This window comes from Tachypleus tridentatus, chromosome 7 (genome assembly GCF_004210375.1).
Source record: "Tachypleus tridentatus isolate NWPU-2018 chromosome 7, ASM421037v1, whole genome shotgun sequence".
In the NCBI taxonomy this organism is placed as follows: domain Eukaryota; kingdom Metazoa; phylum Arthropoda; class Merostomata; order Xiphosura; family Limulidae; genus Tachypleus; species Tachypleus tridentatus.
The window spans coordinates 47,980,317-47,989,268 of record NC_134831.1 but is presented as its reverse complement, the minus strand read 5'-3'; positions in this window follow the sequence as shown (position 1 = coordinate 47,989,268).

Genomic DNA, 8,952 nt, shown 5'->3' with positions numbered 1-8,952 from the left:
GTATGTGATCAAGATTAATCGTAGCGAAAATTTAACCAGTTTTCTGAAGATATAAAAGTCTGTAACATCATAAATGTAATAATACTCTGCAGGAACAACCATTGGTAATGTATTACCTAGTAAATACTGGTAAAGTGTTGGAGTAGCTGGAGATGTGTTACCTGATAACCATTGGTAATTTTTAGCTGTAATTATAAATTGAAAACCAGCTATTTGCTCAGAAAACTATGAAGTTTTACATTAAAAAAGAAATTTCAATGACAGCTTGCATTTTTATTACACTCTTTAGTTTCCTATTTTTTAAAGTAATATGTAACAAATCTGTGTGCTTTATTTTAGTATTAACACAAGGTTTGATGACATGAACTTTTGCAATAGTAAATAATACGTCAAGAAATTTTTACTAAAAAGCAAATAAATGAAGCATCACACTCTTTATAACTCTACACAGAATATCCTACGATGTGAATATTTCTGACGGTGTCAGTTTTTATAATCGTTTGATATTAATGAAAGAAAACGTATCTTCACCGTTGCATAATTCCAACTGATAAACAGTGTATAATTCCCACTTCTTCCAATTTATTTATACTTTGACAAAATGTGTTTTACTTGCAACTTTTTGCTGCTGTTATTCTATATTGAGGTTACAACAGCTACTAGAACACTGAGATGAAACTAATAATTTCATAACGAGCTTTCTATGTCACCCGTATTATTTGTAAGCTATAAGATGAAATAACAAAAGTCACTACTTGCTTTAATTTATTTACATAAATATCAACCAAAATAAGAGTTTTTAACGCTTCTGAAAATCAATCTCAATATTTTATTTTTTAAACGTGTCTCCCAGTTATAAAAGAACACTTTCCTCCCAAAAAGTATGATTGGCTAATTAAAATGTTAAGAACCGTTTTATAACTGTTCCAAATGTAAACGTGTTTTTCATTTGACTAGAATCTACTTCATAAAGTAGTAGTCTAACACCTTTTTTTTTTTACATTTATCATCGTTATATCAGATATTAGTCTCTTGTTTGTGGGTAAAAACTGGACTCCCTTGTCACCATTCTGCAGGTTTACGTGCCCACTATTATGTAGGCTTAGTGTTAGTAGGCGTCTTAACCAGTTCCATGCTGTATTTGCATTTTGATCATTTCCGCGAGGGTTGGACTACATTTCAGACAAAAATACACAAGCAAAGCATAAGATATTTCCAAAAAAAAACAACAGAAAACTGTGAGGCAACAGAACATTTAAGTTGTAGTTTTCCACATGTATGAGGAATGTATTCAAACAATTCTTCAGCTGTAATTAAGCAGCTACAATTTTTCAGTGACGACACAGTACCTGTTGACTTCCTGAGAATTTTATATTTCGTGCTGCTAGGTGATAGACTAAATCAGTGAATTTGAAAAGTAATGTTGTTTTATGTCATGTTTGTGTTGATTCCTAAGGCGTGAAAACACCACAATCTATATATCAAATATGGGAACTTTGATAAGAGTTTAAATCAAACCTGTAGAAAATCCCACACATTCCTTATAATATAAGCCTAACGCTAATAATGTGTGCCTGTTTATTTGGTTAAAGAATCTAATAAATAAGGGAAATGGGCTGAACATTTTGTCCCTTTAATCTAAGAGTGCATATCACGTTTAAAACTAAACATTTTTTATATTGTTCATAATCAAAAACTGAATCTCGAAAATGTCTATATTAAAGATAATGCCCCCCGCTAGTACAGCGTTAAGTCTAGGGATTTACAAAGCTAAAATCATGGGTTCGATTCCCCTCGGAGGGCTCAGCAGATAGCCTGATGTAACTTTGCTATAAGAAAAACACAAACGTTACAGATAATATTTACTAACCTAATTAAATTCATTTATATGGAGCCGATAGTAAAAGTTTGTATTGTTTAAATTGTTTTTAATTTTACTCGGTTTTCTGTTTGGATCTGGAAGTGTGGTTTATATATTGAGTTTATTTGTTTTTACTTCAGTAGGACATCACCATATATATCTTAAGTAATTCTTCCTTATTTCCGAAATAAATTCCGTTCCATTAGAATATTTAAAACTTTCTTTTTCAGCATGGAATTTGACCGTCATCAATGTAAATCTTACGTGGTTATACAAAAGTCAATTGGAAATGGTTAATTTAGTCATATTTTAATAAGCAGAATCACAAAAGTAGGATTACGTAATGAGCGTTACATAGAATAATGGTTAAGACAAAGAAAGGGTTGACGTAAGCTTTAAACCTGTATTACACGATATTGACGTCGCACATATACATTCCGGTTCTTAGAGCATAACTTCTTATACCACGTATTGAAAGAAAACAACTCCATTATAAGTGTGACATTATAGAGTTATTTTCTGAGCTAAGTATCTTCACGTTAAATATTCATACATTATCGACCTGCGGTCTGTAAGCAGTTGCAATACGGTGGGTGTAACTCATACACCAATTTGTAGCAGTTGACTGGCTGAAGTGGTCCTAACTTTTTGGTGTCTTTAACACTACTGCAAATAATGTATCAAGAAAAAATGAGTTTTTAAGATATATTTTTTTCAGAAGTTTTATTTTCATGGCTCAAAGAGTGGCAATATAATTCCTAAAGGTTTTTCAACTTTTAGCTTTATTATTCATAAATGATTCGAAAAAAAGACGTGTCATAATGTTCAAATATGCTAAATAATTCATTAAATCGTGTAGAAGAACCATTCTAAATACAAAACATTAGTACTAAAATATCTTATGTCCTCATATTCTTCCAAAAGTAGATCAACCTGAAATCACATCCTTGTTTCAGGTTAATCCACTTTTAAATATTTAAACATTTCTGTTCCGATTTTAAAATGGTTAGTATTTCAATCCACAGCAGTCTGTTAATCCTTATGGTTAAATTCCCCCCCCCCCTTGTGTTTATAGTTTGTAATTCATCTGCAGTTACTTTTGTTTTACAGTTTGTAATTCATCTGCAGTAACTTTTGTTTTAAAGTTTGTCATTCATCTGCAGTAACTTTTGTTTTACAGTTTGTAACTCATCTGCAGTTAGTCTTGTTCTATAGTTTATAACTCATCTGCAACTATTTTTGTTCTATAGTTTGTAAGTTATAGGTAGCTGCTCTTGTTCTATAGTTTGTAACTCATCTGCAATTATTTTTGTTCTATAGTTTGTAACTCATCTGCAATTATTTTTGTTCTATAATTTGTAACTCATCTTCAGCTACTCTTGTTCTATAATTTATACGTCATCAGCTTCTCATGTTGTTTTTTGTTAATAGTTTGTAGCTCATCCGCTACTCTTATGTTTATAGTTTGTAACTCATTAACTGCTATATTTTAGATTTTTACCTGTCATGAATTGATTGACAAAAAAAGAATATTTTTTGGTTTTATCTTGTAAATAAGATATACTAACAAAAAGAAATATAGAAAGGTAGAAGGAGATAAAACGAATATGTGCGTGAAACAGGTGTTTTTAGTCGTGAGTTCTTTTATACCTTTTAATTTTTCCCTCTCATTTGCCCTTGAAATTTATTTCGACTCGCTAACACCTGCAAGACTTCTTATTTTATCAGAACAAAGTCTTGGAAAATTTTAAATCTGGGTTTTAGTTAATAACACATAGGTTAGTTTATAAATGGAAAGTTCTGGATGCACGGCATTAAAATAAATCTACTTGCAATTTTTACCCTCGAAACTAACAAAAAACATGGCTTCCAAGACAGTAGCTGTCTCGTATAAAAAATACATAGTCTCTGCTATTTCACAATAATTTAATCGTAAGCTCCACTTGTTTCAGAAATATGTTAAAAACAGTGCTTTTAATGCAATTTGGTCACAGTAGTTTAACACTAAATTCGACTTTATTCATACAAGTTGGTTCAAACAATAGTTTTAAAGGCTAATATCACAGCAGTTTAATACTATGGTGGACTTGGTTCACGACAGGTGGTTTAAATAATGCTTTTAGTCGCTGGAAAGCATATAGATTAATTATATGTGTGCCAGATATGAAACCTTTATTATATAGTTAATTGGTCTTAAAACCTTTACAATAAAAACCAATAGCCCTGAAGAGAACACCGGATAATAAAAAAGAAATATATTTTATGCCATTAAAATTAACGGCGAGGGAGTAGAACAAATATGTGTTATCTAGTTGTATTGTTTTCAGTTGTAATCAAGTAGTAGATTGCACAAAATATTGTATCGTTTTCAGTTGTAATCAAGTAGTAGATTGCACAAAATATATACTTACTGATAATCATAAAAATATATTTATGTCTTTATTGTTCTTGACTGTACCGTTATTGCTACTAGTACATAATAAAGAAGGCGGTGATTAACTCTTATTTCTTTCACCCGTGCTGTTATTTATTGTAATAAATTATTATGTTTTCATATTTACTGGTTTGTTTGTTTTTTGTAATATAACTTGCGAACAAGATATGATAGGACTTTTCACTTTCTGAATTGGACGGCCCGGCATGGCCAAGTATGTTAAGGCGTGCAACTTGTAATCTGAGGGTCGCGGGTTCGCATCCCCGTCGCGTCAAACATGCTCGCCCTTTCAGCCGTCGGGGCGTTATAATGTGACGGTCAATCCCACTATTCGTTGGTAAAAGAGTAGCCCAAGAGTTGGCGGTGGGTGGTGATAACTAGCTGCTTTCCCTCTAGTCTTACACTACCAAATTAGGGACGGCTTGGCTAGCACAGATAGCCCTCGAGCAGCTTTGTGCGAAATTCAAAAAATCAAAAAGAAAAAAGCAAAGAAAGAACGAAGACAAAACTAAAAACAGTTTAGAGAAATTTGGAAAGAAGTGTACTGGGAACTGCAAGAATGGATAAATAAAAAGTGACTGGATTAGAGGAAGAACTGAAAATTAAAAATGCAATAGATGCTGTAGCATAAAAACGTTAGAAACGAGCTGGGCAATAGAAAAGTAGATAAAACGAACGAACGAACGAACTGAATTGGACAAACACTGAAGAAGTGAACAAATAAGGATTGATCATTGTGCATCATTGGTGTTGGAGGAGCTACAATACATATCTCGAGATTTTGTAGAATATCATTAAATACCACCCATTCGCACATCTGTGTATTCATGAAATATTTCTTCTCTCCATTATAAGATTTTTAAATATATATTTATAACGTGTACGAGTATACATATATATGTTTGTATCACTCACGATGCCATTATGCTGAGTACATTTTTTCGCACACCCAGGTCAAACAAGGCCAAATAGTTAGTATCTCATACACCCCATCACGATTGCCACCAGCTGAAACTTCTAGTTGCAAATAGTGGTATTGTCTGGGTTAGGCTTAGCGTTTTGGAATTCTTTGACGGTTTATAAAATTACTCAGTTGAAGAATACAACTCCCTAGAACTTTTTTAACAATGACGTGTATGTGTGTGTGTGTTCTTATAGCAAAACTTCAACGGGCTGTCTGCTGTGTCAGTCGAGGGGAATCGAGCTCCTGATTTTAGCGTTGTAGATCCGGGATACTTTAACAATAACGTACAGAATAATGGTGTTTCATAGGAGAAATTTTTATCTAACCTCTGATATCACTTTATCAACTGTAGTGGATTACAGATTCCTGTATAAGACAGAATACGCAAACATAGAATATTATTGGTATATGTGTGTGTGTGTATGTAGATTAACGGAAATTGTGATGGAAACACAAAAAATATACACATACTGGTGTCGCATTAGTTGGTACTTGTAACTAAACGATCCATTTATCATTAGTGCAATGTATTATTACAGAAAATACCAAAGAACATCAAATATATTTTACAATACACCAACAAGTAATCGCTCGAAAAATATATTTACTGATACCGACACTTAACCTTAACAATAATACTTATTTCTTAAGTACAAGTTTAATCATTTAATGATAAAATCAATGCCAAGAAGTGTCCTGTCATCAAGTATAATATAAGCAAACTAACTAAATTAATGGTGACTAATTGTTGTTGTTTTTTATTTCGCGCAAAGTTACACGAGGGCTATCTGCGCTAGCCGTCCCTAATTTAGCAGTGTAAGTAAGCCATCACCATCCCCCGCCAACTCTTGGGCTACTCTTTTACCAACGAATAATGGGATTGACCATCACATTATAACGTCCCCATGGATGAAAGGGCGAGAATGTTTGATGTGACTGAGACTCGAACCTGCGCCCCTTAGATTACGAGTCGAGCGCCTTAACCAACTGGCCATGATGGGCCTAATGGTAACTAAACTAAAATTTCTATAACAAGTGGCAGGAAAATAATACTGGACTTCAGTTATATTTTTAGAAATCATTTACAGGTAAGCTTTTGCACTCAAGTGTACTAGTAAATTGAGAAAGAACGATTTATAAGAATTATGAAGCGGTGTTATTTTAGAGAACATCACGTGTTTCAATAGAACTTTGTTTGTCTTCTTCAGGCACAAGCGAAACACTGCTCTACTTTTCCAAAAGAACAATAAAAACACACTTCATTATGCTTATAAATCGTTGTTTGTGAATGTAATATTGATATACTGAAATGTGCTTTCATATACCAGATCAAGTGCAATATTGGCATATTCAGTGTGAAATGTTTCAGAGGGATTTATTGGATGTTTTTTTATCATGAGTAAATATATCAGTGAAGTTGTGTATTTTTTTCAGTTGTTACTTTTCATGAAAGATAACTTCATACCATATTCTGTATTAGAAGAATCTCGTTGGCAAACTTTGTAACTTTTGATTTAATTATACGAATACAGGAAAAAAACAATTATGGGAAACCTTATAATACAACCTGGTGTCGACCTACAGAGACTAAGATTATTCTACATGAAAAACATAATTGTCTGTAATTGGTCTGTAAGGACTCAGATCTTTCTACTTGAAAATTAATTTATTCCATGAATAAAATATTTGAAATTACTGTTTCGAATGGTTGTTCTTATATTTAAAGAGATTTTGGCATTATTTTAGAACATCGTGAAAAACCTGAAGGTTCACTCTTAGTTTTTTAAATCAAAGACAATGTGCGGAGAATGTTTTAAAATATCTTCTTTATATCACAGTCCCCCAGTGGCTCAGCGCTAAAACCTGGTTTCGATACCCGTGGTGGACAGAGCACAGATAGCCCATTGAGTAGCTTTGTGCTTAATTCAAAACAACAACAACAACTTTATATCATAATAAATTACTTAAAGTAGATTTTCGTCGTTTGTGAACGAGTTACAAGTAACGACACATTTCACCTACGGTGTTTGAGTTAATAATGTATAAACTAATGAACTTTTCTCTTAACAGTCATACTAATCATGGACCGAACTTTTTATTGTAATTGCTGCTTTTAAAATTTGACGATTAATATTGCATATCAATTATTAATTACTTTAAAATATAATAAAAAGAATAGTTGCAAGAATACCTCACAAAATTCTAAATATTGAAGTGGGTTAAATTAAAACGAATTAAACCAAGTTTACTGCGAATTAAACTCATGCCTTTGAGGATTTTAACCATTTTCGAATTTTAAGAAATAAACAAAGATACTTATATAGAAAAAGAAACATTTTAGAAAAGTATGAATCAACTCTGAAAATATGATGTACTATTTAACTTTAACTGATTTTCTTTATGAATTATTGAGCCCTGCTTAAATAACTACGTTACTACTTTACTAAGGAAAGATCGTTCACTTCCAAAATAATATTTAGTGCACAAATTTTACTTTGTATACATGTACTTTACGAAAAAGTTTAAGAGGTTTCATACGTGAAAAGTAGATTTGATTTGATTTTTTTATAAAATGGTATATTTGTTCATTTTACTTATACTCCTTTGCACATCACTTGTTAGAGAGGTGTGATGTTGATGTGAAGGCCAAATTCATGGCATTCGATTTTTTTACCTCATGAGAATGTCAGAAAAAAATACAAACGTTACTTTGTAAAAGTCAAACAGTTTAAAAAACATACCAAGCAATGGTATTATTATTATAATTCAATAAACTGGGATCATGACTAAGCGTGGGAGAGAAAATCCTGTTTGAGGTCAGGTGCCTGCTACAAAGAACCATTTTGTGCTGTACGTTAGCCCACCTCTCAACATGTTGAATGTTTCTGGACTGGTTTTAAAGGCAGACTAGAGTGGCGATGTAGGTCTACTTGACGAAAACTGAAAGCGGTGCAGAAAGATAAACTTTCATTCGAAACTAGGACACCTCTTCAAATCAGTATTCTTCGTGTAAACCTGATATAGTGCCAAAACTTCCTGAGACAAGTATTTTATCAACGTCTGATGTCAAGTTTTGTATTTTATTAACCGAATAAGGAAAATAAAACATACGATTTACTGGAGGCGGTTAACTCTTCACTCAGGTCTATGCTGGTACTCTTACGTTGAGAGACGGTTTGTGCCTGCTTGATTCTTCATTGTTTTTCATATTATGAATAAATGTAAAGATTGTGGAAATGGTGGACTTCAGTAACACTTACTCAGATAGAAGTGTTTTAGAAGCTATGTTAAGAAGAGAGATAAAGTAAAATATAGAAGTGTTTTAAAAGCTGTTAAGGAGAGAGACAATGTAAAAGGGTTCGATGAGACAGTCGGAGTTAGTAGAGTTTTAGAAATTACAGATACCAGAAAGTAAAAAGAGAGAAACAAAGTGAAAGGGTTTGAGAATCACGGCGACGTGAGAAACTCGAGGTCAGCCGAGGTAGAATAGGCCAAAGCTGTAAGGATCCTGGATGGAATTGTATTGTGTCATAGAAAGGTTGAAACAGAAAACGATTCACATTAACAGGTAGAGGGTAAGAGGTTATTAGTGGTAAAAGAAGAAAGGTTCAGGCTAGAGAGAGGAGATATGAGACTAAAATAAACTATTATTGTCATTTTTGTCGCTTTGAACCATATGCAACGTTTCGGATT